The sequence below is a fragment of the Protopterus annectens genome, chromosome 16.part0 (assembly GCF_019279795.1).
Source record: "Protopterus annectens isolate FY-2018-M chromosome 16.part0, PAN1.0, whole genome shotgun sequence".
NCBI lineage: Eukaryota > Metazoa > Chordata > Ceratodontiformes > Protopteridae > Protopterus > Protopterus annectens.
The window spans coordinates 120,629,055-120,652,932 of NC_056750.1; the positions used below are offsets into that span (position 1 = coordinate 120,629,055).

Sequence of the window (23,878 nt, forward strand, 5' to 3'; positions counted from 1 at the left end):
TTCCACCCGACCAAAGGGAGGCGGCAGCTCTCGAGGTCGAGCAGCTGCTAGGAAAAAGAGCCATCCAGCGCGTCCCCCCAGATCAAGCCGGATTAGGGTTTTACTCCAGGTTCTTTTTGGTGCCAAAGAAGACGGGGGACTTAAGACCAATTTTAGACCTTTCCCTGTTGAACCTGTCAGTAGCCAAGCAAAAGTTCCGGATGGTCACCCTGCAATCTATACTCCCCCTTTTGAGGGAGAACGACTGGATGTGTTCCATAGACCTCAAGGATGCGTACTACCACATTCGAATGGACAGACGATCCAGGAGGTTTCTTCGCTTCCGGCTGGGAGCCAGTCACTATCAGTTCAGGGTCCTCCCCTTTGGTCTCACCTCAGCCCCCAGGGTGTTTACCAAGGTGTTAACGGTGATAGCGGCCCACCTGAGGCTCCAGGGATTACAGGTCTTTCCGTACCTGGACGACTGGCTCCTGACGGCATCATCAAGGCATCTTCTGTGCTCAGCCAGGGATTACTTCCTGCAACTAGCACCAAGGCTGGGCATAACGATCAACTGGGAGAAATCTTTCCTGAATCCAACCCAAATTATAGATTTCATAGGAGGAAGACTAGACACCAGATCAATGAGAGCCTTCCTCACCCCAGATCGTATCGTCAGCCTGAGGTGTCATGTGACAGCAATCCTTCAATCATCACCAACTGCAGCTTCGGTCCTGAGGGCCCTAGGTTCTATGGCGGCAGCTATCCCGCTTCTAATTCATGCCCGCTTACGCATGCGGGTTCTTCAATGGACTCTTCAAGTTCAGTGGTCTCCTCTTTATTCGTCTCTAAACGCTCTGATTGCGATCAGCAAAGCGTGCAGGGACTCCCTTCTGTGGTGGCTTCTTTCTCCGGAGCCCCTAGCAGGAAGACCCTTTTGCGCTGCATTTCCCCGAGCCACAGTGACCACGGACGCTTCTTGCCTCGGGTGGGGGGGGCATTCTGCGGGAAAGATTGTCCAAGGCACGTGGAATCCCACAGAGACATCATTGCATATAAATGTCCTGGAAATGAGGGCGGTGCTACTAGCGTTGCAAGCACTTCACCACGTTCTTCCTTCAGGGACTATTGCGATTCAGACAGACAACATGTCCGTAGTCTGGTATATCAACAAGCAGGGAGGAACCAGGTCTTATCCCCTTTGTCGAGAGGCCATGAGAGTCTGGGAATGGGCAATTTCCACCAAACGCTTTCTGATAGCAACGCACATTCCGGGAAAGTCCAACATCCTTGCGGACAAGCTCAGTCGCACCATCCTTTCCCCACACGAGTGGTCCCTAAACCTTCAAGTAGCGAAGAAGATTTTTGCCGTTTGGGGGCAACCCTGTTGCGATCTTTTTGCTTCTCCCTCAAACGCCAAATGCGACAATTTCTTCGCTCTACTTCCCCCACCAGGGGAGTTCCCGAGGGATGCTCTGGTGCATGCTTGGCCTCCCGGTCTTCTTTATGCCTACCCCCCACTTCCTCTGATGCAGAGGTTTCTGCAGAAAGCCAACAGTTTGGGGAGCAGAATGATTCTCATTGCCCCATTCTGGCCTCGACAACCTTGGTTCCCCTTTGTATGGTCTCACAAAGTCAATCCACCATGGATTCTGGATCCAATTTCGGATCTCATCTCTCACCCGCTGGGAATGCCTGTTCCCAATCTGCGGACCCTGAAATTGACAGCTTGGCTGCTCCAATTCCAACCTTAATTAGGACTCCCGGTATCTCTTCACCGGTCAAAGCAATTTTGGTAGCTGCTCATAAACCTTCTACCAGACAGGTTTATCGGAGTAAATGGAAGAGGTTCTCTATATGGGCGGAGCAGCGAACGGTGGATCCTTTTTCAGCACCTATTTCTGCGGTGCTAGAATTTCTAACGGACCTCTTTCATCAAGGGGCCAGCTCTTCCACGATTAAGGTACAATTGGCGGCTATATCGCATTATCATATTGGACAAGACACAGCTCCCCTTATGACAGCGAAATTATGCAAATCCTTTCTCAAGGGAATATTTTTATTAAGGCCTCCAATTAAGGAGGTTGTACCGCCTTGGGATTTGTCTTTAGTCCTGCAGGCCCTTACGGCTCCTCCCTTCGAGCCTGCAGCTTCTGCTGATTTAAAATTCCTTTCCTGGAAGACTGTCTTTCTGGTAGCTATCACTTCAGCCAGAAGGGTGTCTGAGCTTCAGGCTCTTTGTGTCAAACCGCCTTATCTTTCTTTCTTCCCTGATAGGGTGTGCCTCAGGACCAATCCATCTTTTCTTCCGAAGGTCTCTTCTGAATCCAATATTAACCAGTCAATCAATTTGCCTGTCTTTTTTCCCAAGTATTCAAACAAAGGGGAATACAAATTGCATTCATTGGATGTTCATAGACAATTACGTTTTTATATTAACAGGACAGCTGGCCACAGGAAATCAGATCAGCTGTTCGTCTCCTTTGCTAAATTTGCTCTGGGTAAAGCGGTGTCCAAAGTCACTCTGTCTAAATGGATTGCTAATTGCATATTGCAGGCATATGACACTTCAGGCAGACCTGCTCCTCAGAGGGTTACGGCTCATTCTACTCGGGCGGTTTCTACGTCAGCCGCCTTTAAATCCCGTGTTTCCTTGGATGATATCTGCGCGGCAGCTACTTGGGCCTCGCCTCATACTTTTATTTCTCATTACAAGGTGGATGTTGTTTCTAGAGGAAGAGCATCCTTTGGCTCAGCGGTGCTCCGGAACATCCTTCCATGATGGCCGCCCAAGATTCAGGTAGCTAGGGACTCTGTCCCACAGGTTGCAGACGAATGAAGTCTTCCTACTTCAGATTTAGAAGTTATGTACTCACCATAACGTTCCATCTGAGTAGGTGACTTCATTCGGATGCAACCATCCTCCATCCCCCTGACCTTTATAGAGCGAGTATTTATGCTTTTTTTCCTATACTGTGGTCAGTATTTGAGGCAAACTCAATCTGAGGTCAGTCAGGGCTTGGCAAGGGGTTATGGGTAAGAGGGAGGAGCTAGGAGCTCGGAGCCTAAGCTTTTGAATTGCCGGCTCGGATCCGAGGTCGGATCCGATACCCACAGGTTGCATCCGAATGAAGTCACCTACTCAGATGGAACGTTATGGTGAGTACATAACTTCTAATTCATTATGCACACTATCTGGTCAAAGGTATTTGTATTAATAAAGTCTAGGAATTGTGCCTGTGAGTTTAAGGCAGTGTATGTTTCCAAGACTATAGAGGGGTAGTTAATCTCCCATGACTAGAGCATTTGGTTTAATGGTGAGTGTCTCCAGTAGGTCATAGGTCTAGTATGACTTCCAGGAGCTTGATTACTACCAAAGCAAACCCTGTACTCTGTGTAGTTATTGGTCTTTGTGTTTGTGTAATGAGACTCAGCAGTGATGAAACCTGTTGGGTGAGCTGTAAAACCAAACCAATAAGACCGTCAGTTTTATTGATGGTGGAACTGGGAGGTAAATCCTCAAAATGCTCCAAGTGTAATGCATCTCATTTGCAAAAAAGTAATATGTTGTTGATGCAGTTTGTTGATGGTGTAGTGTGAATAAACACTACTACAAACCAAAGTCACTTCCATGTTACAAAACATGTTGTATAAGACCAAGAAGCCAAAATAAAACACACTAGAGTGCCACTAAAATAGTAGAAGTAGACATTTTATTGCCTAGCACTTTAATCTAAATGCTGAACAGAGACTTAATCAGAATGCAGATCAATGCAGAACACACTTCTTTAAACAGAAATGACATGAAATAATCATAGTCATGCAATAGTCACGTCGAACTGTGTTAAGATTTAAAGGTAAATAATACTTTAGTAATGCTAAAATCTTTAATACAAAAAACAAGCCTAAGTAAAAACAATTCTGTGTCCAGTGTGCAAACAATTAAGTGCAGGTTGCCCTTGGTCTTAATAAGCTATTAATAAATGCTCCGTTATTAATCCATGGAGATGAGTAGGCACTGAAATGCATTTGCTTCAACACATCATCCAGCAGCACTCATTAATTTAGTTAATGGAGTCCGTAAATAAAAACAGGGCAGGTTTAAACCTGTTTTATTGGGTTTTGTCATCTGTAATACCAACAAAAGTGAGCATGACTAGGATACCTTACATGTTATGCTACAGATATTTTTAAGATCTTTATGAAATACTGGAAAGTAATAATATGTACAAGTTTCACATTGTGTCAAACAGTTGGGCCTGACATTCATGTTATTTTTAAAAGGGTCAGGGATATCAAAAACAGAATGAAGAATACACCTAAAAGGCAGGATTCACTATGCAAAATGTCTACGTGTGGCTCATTTTGTATGGGCTATTTTATTTATTATGAGACTGACCAATACATTTAGGGGTATCCAGCCTACTACTGTAAAAGTAAATGTAGGTCTTATAAACAGAGTGTACATTGCTATATGTGACATATAGGAAACATATTATGAGGGGATGTAGCTCAGTGGTAGAGCGCATGCTTCGCATGTATGAGGTCTTGGGTTCAATCCCCAGCATCTCCATAACACTTTACTTTTTTTTGTCTGGCAATTGGCACAAAGGGTTAAGGCTTTGAGCTCTGGTTTCTGTAGTACAAAGTTTGTCTCCCTCAACCCTAGTTTGCCTACTATATGACATTCAGAAACTCACCTAACTAGACAGTTCTGTCAGATTACCTATGAAAAGGGACTGTGCATTCAGTGCACCTGCCTACTTAATAAATGGGTATTATTATTATTATTATAATGTTAGCAAAACTGAACATGCAGTTAGACACACTTACCAACAAATGTACAGTATGTTAGACTAATGATTCTAGAAACACCATCTACAAGCATTCTACAACATGCAGAGATTACAGAAAGTTTAGATTTTTTTTTATCCTGAAAAGTTCATTGCCCTGAAGAAGGGTTGGTGATTGTAAGTCACACCTTGAAGCAACGGAAGTGCATTTAGCAAATTATATTTTCAATGCTACCTTCATCCCCCATGGATTAATGACTGTTTCTGTTAATGATCATTTAAAATAAAGGGCAGATTGTGTTTAATTTTTTGTATACTTGACAGAAAATTGTTTTTTTTCTTAGGACTGTTTTATATTTTAAGATTTTTTTATTGCTAAAACAAAATAAAATTTGTATGACTGGTATGATTTATCTTTAAGGCTTAAATATTTCCATGTGATTTTGTCTCAGCACTCTGTTCATATGATGCTCTTTCTTTTTAAAAGGAACTGTGTTCTGCAATGATCGGTATTTTGATGGCCTGTTTTCAGCTTTTAGATGAAAATGCTAAATAATAAACTGGCTGTTTCTATTACTTTGGTTCCAGACCAGAGTGTTGTATTTAGGATTCTTGGTTTTATGCAGAACATTTTGTAATGCAGAAGTGACTTTGGTTTCTAGTGGGATTGTAAACGTGATAAGATTTTGAAGTGACTGATATTTGTTAGGTTTATGAATGGCAATGTAAACAGCTTTTAGTTTGTTTCGTTAGGAGGGTGTTATGCAATTCTTGCCAGTTAATATTGTTTAAGGCTACACAATTATGGGTTCTGTATGACTGGTTAGAGGCACATTTTGTAATCTTGCTGCATTATTCTAATTTGACAAGGTTGGGTTATGAATATTGGTAAGGACGGAAGCTAGAAGAAGGTAGGTTTGAGCAATAGTAATTAGGAAGGATTCGAAGAAGTAAGTTTTTACTTTGCATAACATTCTGAACTTCTAGTTGGGCCTACCTTTTATATTTTATAAATAATTATCCATTAATAATTGTAATAGGTTTATGTGATAAAGTAGTTCACTGTGAGTTTTGCTTAGTAATCTGATATTAATAGTAGTTTTAATGTTTACTATTATATCAAGTACAAAGATAGTAAGTTTTGTTTTTCTAGCTTTGTAGATTCCTAAGTAGTTACTAGAGATGCCATTTAGGAGACATCGAGCAGTCCAACTGAAGAACACTGTGTGGTTAAGTTACTTGCTCAGAGACACACAGCAGGGGAATCAACGCTGGAGCATAGAAAGCCATTTGACAAGTCATAGTCTTAACCTCCCACAGTAATGGACAGACAAAGGTACAGCTTCTGCCCCTAAGGAAGCCACGTGCCAGTGTCCTCTCACAAGACAGACAGGGAAAGTCACCACTGTGTTAACAAGGAAGGGAGTCAAAGATTAATTACTTCTCTTCATGAATAAACTGCAGGTTTTCCATGTATGAGGTGGGAAACTCAACACTATGGTAAGAAAGAAGTCAAAAAGTGTTGGGTTCATTTGAGATTTGTACTCAAGACCTCTGACACGCAAAGTATAAAATGTAGCCCTAGACCAACAAGCCAATTTAAATTTATTTGTAGGATTAAGTAATGACGTTAAGTACTAATGTAGTCCAATAGCAGTCGGCTCAATGCTGAACCCTGTTGCACATCCACTCCTGCTGGGAACCTGTCTGTGAGACCAAACACTGTTCAGAATTGAGTCAGTGTTTGATTTCATAGACAGTTGGGTTCCCATTGGGAGTGGTTGTGCATCAGGGTTCAGCTCTGAGCCCACTGCTGTTCGCACTGGTGATGGATTACATTAGCAAATGGGTCATCATAGCTCTCAGCTGTCCAGATTTTCGCAGATTATCCATTTTTTTGGCTTATATTTTTGGTCTGTTCCTCATACAATTTTTGTTTTTCTGGAAAATCACTGAGACTTAAAGTTACTAAGTAAGGACAGACATTTGAGTTTCAGGCTATATATCCTACGGAAAATGCAGGCTAATGCAAAACCTGTTACTCTAGCAACTTTCTAAGTTTATAAGAGCAGTATTTAAAATCTGTCCCTATTTTTTGGCCTCTGTCCCCCATTATATTTTGCTCTGTCCAGATTTCTTGTGCTTACAGGTTGAGAGGTATGCAGGTCATAGGAGACAGATTAACAAAGTTGCTGTATCCTATATGTAGACAGTGTTACATTACAGACATTGTCTGTGCAAGAACTTCAGCAAAGGATAAGAGAAAGGAATGCAAAACTGGAGGCACATGGGATGAAACTGAATACAGATAAGACAGTTATAATGGTAGCAAATGGGGGAAATCAGAAGAAGCTGAGAATTCACATAGAAGGGAAAATAGTGGAAGAAGTTAACGGCTTCAAGTATCTGAGAGGGGTGGTTGAGGAGAACGGAAGTCTAAATGAGGAGATCAAAGCTAGAATCAGAGGGGTTGTAGTCAACTGACACTTGCTTTTGTTGAAATTTTAGGCCATCTATATAGTTGACAGAGATATTTTCTCAGCTGCATAGCGTGCCACTTTCTTTCTTTTAATAATATCACCCATAGTACTGGTGAAAATATTGTGGTATATGCAGAAGAATGCTGAAAAGTAAAGTGTACAAAACATAGGTCCGGCCAGTACTACTGTATGGTACAGAAACCTGGGCAGTAGAGGCAGAGCAGTTGAGAAATCTAGAGGTGATGGAGATGAAGTGCCTGAGAAAGGTGGTAGGAGGTACACTGTGAGACATATTAAAATATGAGGGCATAAGAGCAGAAGCCAAAATAGCTCCAGCTGCAGAAAAGGTCAAAGAGAACAAATTACATTGGTTTGGGCACACATTTTGAAAAGTAGAAGACAATCTGGTAAAGAAGATTTGTGAAACAAAAGCATCCAGCCAAGAGGTGGATGGATTGTGTGTGAGAAGACCTGTGACAGTCAGGCATGAGTATTGAAGAAGGCAGGAAAGTGGCACTGAATAGGGAGAGATGGCAACAGTTGACATGACACCCCAGTCTGATGTAGAAAATGGGAAAAAGGGGGTTGATGATGATGATGATTAAGTACTACTTGAGATTATTCTAGACATATTTCTACATAATTAAAATTCTTGCTTTTGTTGAAATTTGTAGGCCATCTATATAGTTGACAAAGATATTTTCTCAACTGCATAGCGTGCCACTTTCTTTGTTTTAATAATATCACCCATAGTACTGGTGAAAATATTAAACAGAAGAAGATGCAAGACTGAGCCTTATGGATCTTCAGCTGGTTCAGCACAAAGGAAGAGTGTGTGTTTAGCCACAAAACACTTAGGAAACATTTAGTTAGATATCTTCTCAATCACGTTATGGTAGCTTAAGTCATTCCAAATTCAGCTAGTTTGTGTTTGTTGCAATATTGCATTAAAGGCTTTAGGTTGTTCAAATAATAGAGGTGTAATAACCTTTCATTCATTTGTCAGCTGATTTACTGTGTTAATAAAAGTTAGTTGATCTGTTTCTCTAGTGAGTCTAGATCAAAAATCATGCTGAGTAGGTGTTAATAGAGTGTTTTATTATTTGTTGATGTACAGCCTTTTCTAAGAGTCATTTCTACTACCCATTCCTTAAAAATATATATTTTAACAAGTTAAGTATGAAAGTGCCACTGTCTGATTTTTACTTCACTGCCCTGTATCTATCTGCATCTTAATCTTTATTTCCTCATGAGCTGTAGTGTTTCAAAGCTTTCATTTAAATAGCCATACTCCTCTGCTTACTTGTACTTTCATAAAATCAAGGCAGTCTATTCCTTCCACTTTCCCTGGTATAGTAGAAAATGTCAGGATTTCTCCGCATGCTGTGTCTTCTAACCCTATTTTTAAAGTTCTTCTTGAGAAGCTTTGTACTCAGAGCAATATTTCCTTAATTTCATCCTCAGATTTCTGCATTTTTTCAGGTTATCTGAAAACCTTCTTAAAATGTATATTTCTCTAGGTGCTTGTGATTTGGAATTTATATATTACTCCAGTTTCTCACTTAATTTAAACACATCTGAATGCATTTGATTTATTTTTCCTTCAAATTACTGGAAACCATTGTCAGAAGAAAAATTCAAGCGAGTCACATCTGCCGCAGGTGATGAAGATTTCCTTTATTAACTGCTAACCAGATTACAGCAACATGTTGGCCAAGATGATCTCAATCTGATCAGCTTGGTTACTGACATCAACTTTTATACTTTCCTGTTACTAACCAAAATAGCTTTTGTTACATTTCTAACAATTGACAGTTGGCTATGAAAAACATCTAGGATCACAATTTACCTCAGAAAAGAATGCTTTACCTCAAAACCACAGCTAGTGTAGAATGTTTACCTCAAAACCACAGTTAGTGTAGAACGTTTACCTCAAAACCACAGTGGTAGCTGGAATCTTCCAGAGCCTGCCTCAGTATTCAGAAGTATAGAAAACAGGTGTTATTCAAGTTCATAAGCAAACTACATCTATCATAGATAAAGCCCATCTTTAATAAACATGGTTCAATAACCTTTTCTTACCAACGCTTCAGCAAATAGCATATTCATTTTGCTAGATGGGAGAAAGAGACAAATAATAGTATGTTTTAAAACTTTTTCTCTTAACATTTCCCCCCTCAAAACACTTTTATTTGTCTTTTTATTTCAGCAATATATGGTAAAAACTTAAGCTTTTCTTTGCATACATTACTTCATTTGCAAGACAAACTTTTAAACTTCAAAACATTTGCAAAAGTCACATTTCAATGTATTCACTTTCACCAGTCTGTTGCAACTGCTGGTACATCGTCTTCGTAACAGCAGTATCAACCAGTCTTTGTAGAAGACCTCTGATACAGGGTATACAACAGCAACCACATACCACCAAGATAGCCACAGTGACTCCGACGGACACCAGGAAACTGCTGATGAGATGACTCCATTTTCCAAAACACGCTTGTAGAAAGTCTGCAAAGGGATTACTTACCGCAGAGTTCTCTGCCAATTCTTCGGATAACATCTCCAAACCTTTCAAAGCTTGAGTGATGCTCCCATCAGGGGCAGTGTTATTCGGAATATATGTACAACAGAAAGTCCCAAACATTCTGCAAACTTCTCCTTCTTTGGCCAGGAGCATATCCAACGCAATTCGATTCTGCCATGCCACCTGCGAAGTGGCCTCCAGTTGTTCAGCAATACCTTTTAATGCATCTTTGCTATAGTTCACAAAACGCTGCTGGTTATAGTAAATGTAGTTGATCCAGTCCACATTCTTATTGGGTTGAATCCAGACAAAGATGGATGCAAAACCAGCCGCTATTTGGTTTATTGCTTTGTATTCATCAGGAACGCCTCATGGTACGCCAATGCTATTGATGTAGACACTGCTATCGAAGGATTGCTTCTGTAACTCTCTTTTTCTGTTATTCAACCATTTCTGCTTTATTTCAGGTTCTCTTACGAAATTGCTTGCTGGAACTGGGAAAATGTAGAATGGCAGAATTAACTTTGCAAGTGCACAAGTTCCTTTCCAGGGAATCGTAAGCCTTGATCTGAGTTTGGCAGACGTTTGGTGGTTATGTGGAGACAACAAACTATGAGTTTGGTTTTCCAGAAATGGATTTTCATTGCCATTCACAGTAACATTGCAATAATTCTGTGCCATATTGCCATAATTCTTTCCTGTGCCATCTCTGGAAATGCACATATACGAACCTGGATAGGAAATCGCTGTAGGCGGTTTCTCAACTTTGCTTATGACTGGAAAACGCTGGGTTTCATCTTTGCATTTATCTTCGGTTTTGTTGAAAAATAACTTTAACAGACACATTAGGTTACCTTCATCTTGCATCAATGGGACTGTCGCTAATTGCTGTTTACCTTCAGCACAAGAAACACAGTTCTCACGATGTGCCTCTCGGGTACTATATCTAACCCAAGATAACCATTCATTATGGTGTACGAATCCCGTCTCGAGTAACAATTGTTCTTCTTCTGTGAAGGCAAAATCTGCTTTACTTGTAGCATGTTTAAGGCATTGCACTTTAAGTTGGAAAGTCCCCAAAGGATCAGTTCCAATTGGAAGAGACACTCCGATTCCATAAACTCCTGAATCACTTTCTTGTGGTGACACGATGGTTATAGTAATTACTTCAGTACCTTGGAAATGCGCAATTTTTATTCTTTGTTGTCTGCTTTTATCTTTCTCTGGTATCACTGCACCACTTGTTTCCCATCCATTCACATTTGTTGACCACCAAACATTTGACCAGGACGCACAGTCTCTATTGCACAAGTATTTTGCAAGAGTCAGGAAATCATTACTGTTCCATTTAGCACAGTCCAAAATTCCTTCACAAAGTTTTACCTTGAACGTAGTAGTAACACCTGGTTGTGCTTGCAGCACCACCATTCCTTTTTCTCTCACAACTGTTCCTTCTCGTATGGACATATTTACTTTCGCCACCAAAATCATCATCAAGTACCAGTTCAACTACCAGTTGAACATGGCCATCCTTCCTTTGTAGTCAGACTTTGCGTTCAGGGGTCCAGTGGAGTCTGACCAACATCAATGGTAGAAGGAAAAGTCTTAAGTTTTTTACAGTGGGTGATATGAATCTACGAAGTCCTCTCTGTGATCTTTACAGCCGTAGGTGTTGAGATAAGTACTTGATATGGGCCTTCCCACCTGGGAGATAACCAGTTCTTTCTCTTCACAATTCGGATCCACACCCAGTCCCCGGGTGCCACGCTTAACAAGGTTTCACTTCTGGAATCTGCAAAGGAGTCATTGGTTACAAGAGACTTGACATTTAGCAGCTTCTTCATATAATTCGCCAGATCCTCACCCCCCTCACGTTCCACTGGCAACAATCCTTGCCACTGCGGGACGTAATATGGTCTCCCAAACAAAAGTTCAAATGGTGTAAGTCCTTTGTAGGAGGGTGAGATTCGCATGTACAGGAGTGCCAATGGAAGGCACGCAGTCCAGGATCTATGCGTTTCTGCCATCAGTTTGCGGAGCTTACTCTTCAGGACACCATTGTGTCTCTCCACCAGTCCAGCTGACTGGGGATGGTAAGCACAATGGTACTTGAGATCAATTTGAAACACCTGACCCAACTTCTGAACAATCTGGTTAACAAAACGAGACCCATTATCACTATAAATGCGCCTTGGAAGGCCAAATCGGGGAATTATTTCTGTTGTTAAAAGCTTTGCTACTGTGTGTGCATCAGGATGCTTTACTGGAAAAGCTTCTACCCACTTAGAAAAAGCATCAATAATGACTGAACAGAACCTTTTTCCCTCTGAAGGTGTCAACTCAATAAAGTCCATACAGAGTGTGTGGAATGGATATGGAGGGGTAGGGAATGCCTGCTGAGATTTTTTAACTCCCCCCTGAGCATGATACTTTGCACATAATAAACAAGATAAACAGAATTGCTTTGCATAAGTTGAAAATCCTTTACACCAAAACACTTTAGACACTATATGAACCATTGTCTGTACTCCTCCATGGGCAGGTCCATGGCTAACCAATGCAGCATACCTAAAAAGGTTTGAGGGTAATACCATTTTGCCATCTGATGCCCTATACAACCCATCCTGTTGAGTGATACCATATTTCACCCAATGACATTTTTCTTTCTGTGTTGTCAATGTTTGTATTACTTTTAGTGTCTCTAAGTCTAAGAGGTGTCCGGGCTCTAAATCATTGTCATGTAAAAGAAAATAATTTTCTTGAGCTGCCTTTTTTGCAGCCATATCAGCAAAAGCATTTCCCCTGGAGACAGGATCTTTTTTGTTAGTATGTGCGGAACATTTACATATCGCTATCTGAAGTGGTAATTGCACTGCATCTAACAACTGTAAAATTAAATCTCTGTGATTTATTGGTTTGCCTGTCGCAGTAACCATTCCCCTATTCTTCCATTGTTGAGCGGAAACATGTACAGTAGAGAAAGCATATTGACTATCTGTATAAATTGTCACTTTTTTACCCCCCCCCCTCAAGGTACAAGCTCGAGTCAAAGCCACTAACTCAGCTGCTTGTGCAGAATAAATGTTTGACAATCCTTTTGCTTCCAAAACTTCAGTTTCTGTGGTGACAGCATACCCTTCTAGTGTTCTTCCTACAGTGTCCTTCTTTGCTGATCCGTCTACAAACAAAACAAGATCAGACTCTACCAACGGAATATCCGTTAAATCTGGTCGGGGAAGTACTTTGTCATGAATGCTTTCTAAACAAACTTGTGGAGTACCTTCTTCTGGAGTCAGCAAAAGTGTTGCCGGATTAAGAGTAGTACATCTTTTTATGGTCATATGTGGCTGTGTCAGCAGCACTGTCATACATGACAAATGCCGACTAGGAGATAAAAAGGTTATCTTATCTTGCAAAAGTATAGTAGCTACTGAATGTGGAACTCGCAATTTTAATGGGTGAAACAAAACTAATGATGCTTGGGCTTGCACTGCCATGGCAGCTGCCACTACAGCTTGAACACAATGTGGCAATGCCCTTGCAACAGGATCTAATCTGGAGGAATAAAAAGCAATCGGTCTCTGTTTATCCCCATGTACTTGTACCAGAACCGAAGTCATATATCCTCCCTTACAATCAACCATTTGTACAAACTGCTTAGAATAGTTCGGAAAACCCAAAACAGAGGATCCTGCTATCAATTGCTTAATTCTATTAAATGCTTGTATTGCCTTATCTGTCCACTGTATATTACTTTTAGCTGCCATGGGAGTGTCATAGATCAGTGCGGTCAATGGCCCTACTTCTAAAGCATAATTAGGAATCCAACTTCTACAAAAATTAGTCACACCTAAAAACGACATCATTTCCCGCTTAGTCATAGGCATAGGTGCTTCAAGAATTGCTTGTTTTCTTTTATTTTCCAATTGTCTACCTTCCTGCGAGATTAAATAACCCAAGTACTTTACTTGTGCTTTCCAAAATTGTAACTTCTCTTTATTTACTTTATGTCCTTGCTCATCTAAAAAACTAAGAAGGGCAAGGGTATCCCTTTTACAACTTTCCTGCGTGGGTGAGGCCAATAAAATATCATCTACGTACAACAGGACCTGGCTTCCCTCTGGGGGAACAAACTGAGCTAAATTCGCAGCCATTTCTTGTGCGAATATTGTCGGACTCTCACAATAACCCTGTGGCAATCTGGTGTATGTGTATCTTTTACCTTGGAAAGTGAATGCAAACCAAAATCTACTCTCCTTGTGTAGTGGCATGGAGAAAAAGGCATTGCTTATATCTATGACAGAAAAATATCTGTGCTGAGGTAGTAAGTCATTAAGTAATGTATAGGGGTCAGGGACCACCAGTGCTCTTGGGATCACAGCTGAAGTTACTGCTTGTAAATCCTGAACCAACCTCCATGACCCATCCTGTTTCTTTACAGGAAACAATGGAGTATTGCAGGGTGAATCTGGGCATTCAACAAGAATTCCTACCTTTTTTAGCTGTTCAATAACTGGTTTAATTCCTTCCTCTGCTTGCTTACTTAGTGGATATTGGTGCTTACGAGGTCTAAAACCTGACTTTGCAGTCATGCAAAGTTCACCTGCTGTTTTCATTAATCCTACATCTCCTTTACCTTTTGACCATAAATCTACAGGCAAGGCGCTTAATGCACTATCTTCCTCTTGAGTTAGGAGGATTTGTCATGCCATTTCTGTTTTGTCATCCCTGAGGTGCACACTTGGTCGTGCCCAAGTCACCCAATTTAATCTTTGTACCTGGATCTGTTGATCTTTCAACTGACTTTCAGACATTGTGTTCCAAATCGATACCTTTTTCGCCAAATCTACCCAATGTGTCCCCACTGCTTTAGTAACTGAAACATGCGGTCTATAACTTGGGCGATATAAAGAACTCATTTCCTTAGTCAAAGTACAGGTTACTACTGTATTACCTTGCGTATCCCAAAACATATCATTCAAAATTATCCTTGCTCACTTGTGCTTAAAGAATTCTTTTTCAAATTCTTTATCCGGACCAGGGGCCTTATAGAACATTGTACAATGTAAGTGCGCCGCAACTTGCGGTGACCCGCTCCTAGATTTACTTAGAGCTAGATTGATCAACTCTGTATCAACCCTCCCCGGACCATCTGAAATCAAGTCTAGGCTATACCAGTAAAACAAGTCTTGTACTCCCTGTACTACTAAGCCATCTGCTAACCTTTTTGCCTTAATACCTTCAGGTGTGGGAATTGCTGCTATTCCAAACACATGCATCAAATCTCTTCCCAGCAAATTAACTGGACAAACTTTCGATATAATTACCCTACACCTAACAGTTTGGTTTGTTTGCGAATCTGTGAACAGTAGAGGATGAGACAGTGGTTCCTTATAAATTTTCCCGTTTGCCGCTTTTACAAGGACAAACTCATCTGTTTCGCAGTTCGGAGGCAGAACTGCTGGACCCAAAAGTGTACACGATGCACCTGAATCACATAAAAACTCCACTTTTTCTCCCTCAACCAAAAACTCTATCATGGGTTTCTGATCTAGATGCATAGCAATACCCAAATTTGCCAGGTTTATGACTTCACAGTCACAATCCCGCCCTTCCATTAGAGTGTTCTGACATTCATCGTAGCGAGTGTCTGCCTCTTCATTATCCCCATAATGAAGATGGTGCCTTTCTTTACTATCATATAGTCATGCGGAGCCCTTGTTCGTAAGCTGTGGGGGATGTTGCCACTCTTCATAGTCGGCAGCGAAGTTCCCACGTCTACCGCATTTAAAACATTCTCCACGTTTTAACCTTTCCCTATAGGCTGAATGTCCACCCGGTTCATTTAACGTGTCCCATTGCGGGCCCCCATGCTTTTTTATGCCACCACGGCGCCCTTGCCCCCTTTGGTCCTGTACTAAGAATATACCACCATCATCCCCTACTGCCAACACTTGTACTTTCTTTTTCTTTTTTAGATTAAAATGTTGCTCAGCATGTCGTGCATATTCAAACAAAGGTTGCAGTCTACATGTTCTATGATCTACCATGTGCTTAGTAATAAAACTACTTATCAGAGCCTTACAACCTTTAACAAAAGCATTTTTTAATTGCTGTTCATACGGACTATCATTAGTCTGATCCTGCGGAATCATCATTCCACAATGGTTATTGAGCACTTCTGTCAATCTTACAATATAATGATCTACAGACTCATCATCATTTTGAATGCACTTATTTGTTACTGTCCAATCTGCTCTTGGACGCCACTTATCAGAAATTCTCTTTAACAGATCAGTGACTCGTGTGTCTAACACCCCAGAATTATGCTTTAATGTAGTGCCGTCATCTGCCTTACATGTCCAAGTACCACAAACTAAGTGCCAATCTGGACCTAAGATTTGTCGCACTACTTGTTCTACTGCTAAACCATTTAGAATATAACTTAAACGCATACCAACTATGTCCTCAGAAAACTTTTGAAAATTAACCTTGGGATGAGGAATACCATCCATAGCTCGTTTTATATCCTCTCTAGCCCAGGGACGATAAACTAAAATAGTTGGCTCTTGTCCAACATCTCCTGCTTGTGGGTTTGCAACTTGTATTAAGGGAAGAGCTTCTGAATAGTCAGAAAGTTTAATAGCCCAACGTCCTTGCCCTGCTGGTCCTGACCTTAACTGCATAGGTTGGTCTACCTGTTGTAAAGCAACCTTAGGTACTACGGGAATTTGTGGGTAAATTGGAGGGGTCACAACATTTCCTTGAGCAGCTAATAACCCACCCTGCTGTACAGATCCCACATCTTCAGACTGATATTGAGGAGGTTCCCCCGGTATGGCAGCAGCAATTTCACCATACGGTGGGGCAGTTGCCTGCCTTTGTACTGCACAAACTGTGTGCTCATCTTCCTTATCTAAAAATAAAGCTACTTTTCCACTTGGCACCAGTGATCCCTTTTGATTTATTTTCTCTTTTTTTCCTGACACTGTTTTTCTTTTATAGCTCGTTTATTTGCTCCTTCTAACCATTTTTGTGCTTGGGGAAATCCCAATTGTCTTTGCTTTTTAGTTCTAGTTCCTGCATCCTTTTTCAAATCTCTAACCAATTTTGCACAGGCATTCTTATTCAGTGTACCATCAAAATCATATTTCAACTTCCACTTCTTCAAAAATTTAACATTATTTTTGTTTAAACTTTTTATATACTTAGCATCAACATTTAAACAGGCATCACTCTCATACTTGCAGCAACTTGAACCCATGTTTTCCTAGATTTCTTATTTTAGGACTGCATCAAAATTATTTTTACAGGGCTTATACAAAATGGGGCTATCTTAACGGGGATCCTAACAAAATAACAGGTAATCCTAACAAAATAATCTTAACAATTATTCCTACCCACCCTTAACTAAAAATAAAAACCCTTAACTAAAAATAAAACCCCTGTCGACAAGGTTAAATTAAATTAAAAGAAAAAAAGGTATTTTCATCCTACCTGAACCAGATGAGACTCCGTTTCCCTTTTTGGTTCAGAAACTCTCCCTCAGATAGGGATCAGAGAGCGGCCGGTCTCTTTCCAACGACAAATCAGTCGGAGGGCTTTCCATCGAGGGAATCTTAAGATGAGAAACCCTCACCTGCGCAGGTTTTTCGGTCTCTCTGTCGGTCTGATCCGTATCTTTGTAGAGGTTTCCGGTCCGAAGAACCAAAATGTCAGAAGAAAAATTCAAGCGAGTCACATCTGCCTCAGGTGATGAAAATTTCCTTTATTAACTGCTAACCAGATTACAGCAACATGTTGGCCAAGATGATCTCAATCTGATCAGCTTGGTTACTGACATCAACTTTTATACTTTCCTGTTACTAACCAAAATAGCTTTTGTTACATTTCTAACAATTGACAGTTGGCTATGAAAAACATCTAGGATCACAATTTACCTCAGAAAAGAATGCTTTACCTCAAAACCACAGCTAGTGTAGAATGTTTACCTCAAAACCACAGTTAGTGTAGAACGTTTACCTCAAAACCACAGTGGTAGCTGGAATCTTCCAGAGCCTGCCTCAGTATTCAGAAGTATAGAAAAAGGTGTTATTCAAGTTCATAAGCAAACTACATCTATCATAGATAAAGCCCATCTTTAATAAACATGGTTCAATGACCTTTTCTTACCAACGCTTCAGCAAATAGCATATTCATTTTGCTAGATGGGAGAAAGAGACAAATAATAGTATGTTTTAAAACTTTTTCTCTTAACAACCATGTACTGTACCAAAGCTGAAACCAGAATTGCGTTTTGCGAAACATCTGTAAGACTCTTACTCACCACAATTTTTGTTGGTGTTTACTAGCTGATTTCTCTTACTTTCTCCAGATTTCTTCTTTTCTGACATCCAAGCAGTATAGTGACTAGTCAATAACCATTTTTTAACATAATTTTTAGTTTTTACTGGCAAAAAATGTTTTCACTTCTCTTCTCATTTTCATTTTCACATTGGGAGAGCTCTAATCAGGCTCAACTATCACCTTCTGCTGGTCAGTCCCACAAACTTGTGCCCCACACCAAAAGCTCTTCAAATGAAGAGCAAAAAAAAAATGCTTCCTTCCAGCCAGTCCATGCATCTTGCCCTCCAAAACAAAAAAGAGAAAATGTGTTTTGGTCTACTATAGGTAGCCTATTGGCTTCCTACTGTTATCCAGCCAATGACACACTACGAAATCGTCCCAGTACTCTCAAAAACAACAACAACAACTCGGCTTACTGCCTACAGTATCATAGGCAACCCACAGCCCAGCTCTTCAAGTTAAGGGAAAAAAATGTTTAAACCAGGTGCCTTTTTGTACCGCCATTTCAGTTTAGAAAAGAGCTCTCCATCGAGTTCCCTAACACTTTGCCCCCTTCACCTCAACCTTGCTTTAATCAACCTGCTGTTCAGAGTACAGCCATCTTAGAATCATTAATTGCTTAAATCACTATAACCATATTTTCTATTACACTGTTCATTGGCATAATTTGAATTATTATCTTATAACCAATTATATTTTTATTTCATCTTTTTACATTTTAGCTATTTGCAGAGTGAAGCAACCAATATGACTTGCACCATGTCATTCAGTATTTACATGGAATAACCTCCTCCCCTATTATACCTTTAGTTCAGAACTATTTTTGGAGTTCTTTGGCTGTCTATCCATCTAAACAATAACAGCCTAATTTATTTTCCCCTCAGGAGTATCCATTTTTGAAATAGAAATGGTCCTCCACTGTCATCCTCTTACTCAACTCCATCTATTTTATCTCCCCTGTCAGTCTCATCACATCTCTGACTCCTGGTTTCTTTTTTGTCTTCCATATCCTAGTAATAGCTTTTTCCTCACTATAATTCTTCTTCTTCTTCTTTCGGCTTTTTCCCGGTTAGGGCTCGCCACAGCGGATCACCTGTCTGCTCATGATTGGCAGTGAGGTTTTACAGTGTCACGTTGCCAGCCCAGCACCCAACCTTCCACAGAAGGCACACACTCACACCTAGGGCTAATTTAGAGTGTCCAGTCCACCTACAGCATGTCTTTGGGATGTGGGAAGAAACTGGAGCACCCAGAGGAATCCCACGTGGCACAGGGAGGACATGTAGACTCCGCACAGAAGGCACCCCAGCCGAGGATCGAACCGGAGAACCTCTTGCTGTGAGGCGGCAACGCTAACTGCTGCACCACTGCGGCCGCCCTTTTTTACTCAGTGTAATAAATAGAGCAAATAGCACACTTTCATGTTTAGAGATGTTTGCTACACCTCAGATGAGTAACCTCTATTCTTCAGAAAGGGTCAAGCTTCCTCCCCTAAGCTAATGTTATGCTTCCTAACTCACATCTGTATTGTTGTATTTCTTTACGCTACAAAAATACATGCTTTCACACTTGTCTCTTTCTGTACCCTCACATCTCCAGTACAGCTCCCAAATCTGTGGATACACTCCTTTGAGCTTATGTAGAAATGTCTGATTAAACACTGTCATACAAATATTTTAAACTTTCTTGGTGTTGTGGCATATGTCAGAGATGTATACATTTTCTCCTTAATTTGTCATGTTTCCCTGACTATTTTAATCTCACTTACTAGTTCAGCTACATGTTGTTCCTGTCTCTTTTCAGAATGGCTCTGTATGCTGTACTTATAATTTTGCTTTTTGTGACCTTTTTTGACTTTGACCTGTATCAGAAAATGTACTATGGTTTAATTGTTTTAAAATGAATTGGTTTCCATAATTCCTTTAATTCAAATGCCAATCCTAAGTATTTAAGATCATCTGGATCTTTTAGATCAAAGTCTCATTTAGCTTTGCTTCATTAACCCAATCTTCTACAATCTCACTTAATTATTGGAACTTTTCATATAAGCAGAATATATCTTTTGCAGGATTAGTTTTGTACAATTTGATGTCTTCAACAAGCATAGCTATCTTTTCATGCCTTTCCTATATCTATACCTCTGTTTTTCAAACAGTCTGAATTTTCTTGCACAACACTCCAAATTCAATGAAAACAGAAGTAGAGAAAATGATCATCCATGTCTAATACTGCTAGACACTTCTGTGGGGTTCAAAATTCCTCCTGCAGCTTTTGTTTGTGCATTCAAGCTATGGTAGATGTAACATATGTCCACCCATTGTTCTGGAATGCCAGATGTCCCTATTACTTGGTGTAGGAAACTGCAACTTTTCCCTTTAAAAGCTGTTTTATGATTTTCACTCAACTAATATAGGAAATGTCTTATTATCCATCATTAGTGTTCCATTAATATTAACAGAAGTCTGTGATTAACACCTTCTCTAATCTCTTGGTGAGTGTTGTTTTGAAGGTCTTCTGGCCATAATGTAATATAAAAATGGGCATTTATGGTCATAGAGCAATTAAATTCATCCCCCTTTTGGGATCATTTTCAAAACCACTTCCTTCCATGAAGGAAAAACCCTAAGAATATTGTTAAAACATTTCCTTCCAGAACTTAACAATTGCTTCTCTCTTACTTTTCCTAACGTCTGTCGGTATCTTATCCATTCCCGACATTTTCCTAAGTTTTTACTGTCTGCGGCTTCTATAATTTCTTTCTCCTGCATTCCCTCCATTAACATTTCTATGTCCGATTCATTTATTTGGGCAGTTGCAAACTTTCTAGATAGGTACTCATACGATTAATTCTCAATTCTATCTGTATATCCTACCTTTACAGGTCAGCATAGAACCTTTGCTATATATTGATTATTTGCTTTGGTTTTGTCTTAAGTTCATAGGTTCATAGGTTCATAGGTTGGTACTAGGCTATCAGCCCTAGGGCCTATACAAGCCTAGCCATAACAATTCCCTGGCTATTTCTTCCCACATTATTTACTTTCCTGGACCCCTGTCTAGCAGGGCGACTGACGTGATCCCTGGGGTGAATTTCCTTTCTCCCATCCAATCGTCAAGGTTCCTCTTGAAGAGGTCCAAAGAGGCACTCTGCTTGACATGTATGGGCAATCTATTCCAGAGTCTGGGGAGTCTCTGGGTCAGGAACCTATCCCTCCAGCATGTTTTGTTTATTGTGATGACAAGGTTTAGATCCCTGGAGCGTGTAGCTCTGAGGGATTGGGATTTCTTTAAGTGTAGCATGTCCAAGTTTTCCTGTATTCCAATTTCTAAGTTTTGTTTTTAATCATTCAGCTTTTTTGTCATCTCAGCTGTTGCACTAATAACTTGGCCATTCTGGAATTAGCCCCCCTCCCCGCCAAAAAAAAAAAATTCCCTCCAAGCTTTGACTGTACATAGGTATTTTTTGAATAATCTTCTGTAACTTTTTGTGCTGCCTCTAACTTTGTCCCAGTTGTCCCCATGTCTCGTCTGTTGCAGGCCTGTATTACATTTATTTATTTATAATGCCTCTAAATATTTAATTTAACTGTACAGTCATACTGTCCTAGCTTTTACTTTCACCAAGTCTTTAATTCTTTTCTTACAAATATCCCAAAGTGTCACCTCTCCCTTTAAATTAAGAACTGTTCCCTCAAGAGTTTCCTGTAGAGTGTAATGCACCCAACCCTGAATGACTTCCTTTTTAGGAAATATGTTGGGAAAGTGCCAGTGATTTAACTTTTGAGTAATGCCTTGCCTTTTTAGACTGAACTGTACTGGAGCATGGTCCGATATTGAAATTGAGTGGATTGTCAGTTCACAGATTACTCATGCTCCTTAATGATGTAGCACCTACCTAGTTTCAACCAAATATCTGCTTTCTTGAATAATAAGTAAATTCAGGATTTTTTCATTCAATACATTACATCTACCAAATATACTCATGTATTTCTCCAGATATCTGCCTTCAGTTGTAATCTTTTCCTGCTCCTGCTGTCACATCTATCTTGATAGTTACAATGTCCTCATCTCCAGCTACATCTAATATTCCCTGAAGAACTGCAGTAATCTTCTCCATAAAATTGCTTAACCTTACTTATTTTGGACTCAGGGACATAAATGGCATCTAAGATATTCTTCTTTGCAAACCATATTTTCTTTAGCAACACATATCTTCCTAATCTGTCTTCTCTATTTTGTACTCGGGTTTTATAAACACATTTTTTTTTCTTTTTGGAAAAGGAATCCTTTTATTCCTGTCTCCCTCAGTCCCCCTGAAAAAAATATTGAATTCTGATTTTTCTTATCTTCGTATGAGTATGTCTGCATTACTTTTTAAGACATATACTAACACTTTGTTAACACTCTATAAGTCATTTACATTTCATGATAATGTAATCATATGACTCTTTTGCACTATAATATCTGCTGTTGTATTCCAGATATTTATAAAAGCAAATCTCTCTAAAATTTATTGAAATCATTCCATAACTGTGTATATCTTAAAGGTTCACCTTATTAGCAGTCCAGACAGCTATATTTCCTAAGTGCCTCCTAAGTCAATTGAACCTGTGACATTTCAGGGATTTCCTTGTTTATCCAGTCATCTCTCCTCATTTATGTCTGATACATCCCCTTCTCATTTAAGTTACACCCAATCCATATTTATGAATGAAATTGCATGCTACGCTAAAGTAAAGCAGTGGGGAGCCTTTGTGACTTAAAAATAAACAAAATATAGGCTTCCACATTAATGCTATATGGATCTGTGTGTGTGTGTCTATATGGGTCCACTTCACATACCCGAAATACCACATAACCAAAGACCAGATAACAGAGATGTGAACGCCGAAACTTCAAATACATGGATGTCCACACAGCCAAAACATTTCTCAGGGTAACAGAAGTAAGCATGATGTTAGTGTGCAGCAAAATTTCTAAAAATTAAAGTCTTACCAGAAAAAATACAGGGAAATAAAGGAAAAGAAGGGAAGAAATCAAATACCATTATGGAAGATGTGACAAGCCTTCTTTACCCAAGGGCAGTAACTATGGAGTCTCAATCCTCACTACCGTCTCTAGCAGGGGAGTGTCACTAAAAGCAGGGGTATAAATATACAATTTCCCCTAAGAGTACACCAGAAACAGGTTCCAAAACCTGGGAATGGACTATATGCTTCACTCCAGGTCCCCAAATGAGTTTCCACACTAACCACTGCAGAACACTGTGTCCCATTTCTAGATATCTGGCACACTCACTCTTAAATGTCTGATATTCACACATACAGACACTCTTGGGAAAGACTGACGCAGATGTACCTGCTGTGTTTCTTTGCCCAGCTTACAAGGTAACAGCTGCCACCAGTCAAATACCATAATATCCTTCAAAGGGGGTGTTCAATTATACTGGGTAAAATAGATATTGAAACAAATGTCAGCATGTATGCCAAGCATTAAAGCTTTTCAGAGTGGCCCTGGTGTTATCACAATAAGCATAAACACTTTCAAGTTATTAAAAATATTATCTAAATAACCAGCCACAATGAGAGGTAGTAAAACATGTAATAATAAATAACAAGATTTAAAACATGTAAATACTGAATAACTGGTTCCAATAAACGTCAAATTGCACACACAGGAAATATGAAAATAATACTGTAGGACAGATCTCAAATTGATTTTAGAAAACCTCTAACTATCTAGCTGTAGTTCCTTAA

At 39.9% G+C, this 23,878-nt stretch overlaps 1 non-coding gene across 1 annotated transcript; it reads left to right on the forward strand.

Annotated features, from left to right (window-relative positions):
• Positions 1 to 4,480: 4,480 nt before the first annotated feature.
• Positions 4,481 to 4,552, forward strand: TRNAA-CGC. Its single transcript has one exon. It is a non-coding gene; the product is annotated as a tRNA-Ala (tRNA).
• Positions 4,553 to 23,878: the final 19,326 nt, after the last annotated feature.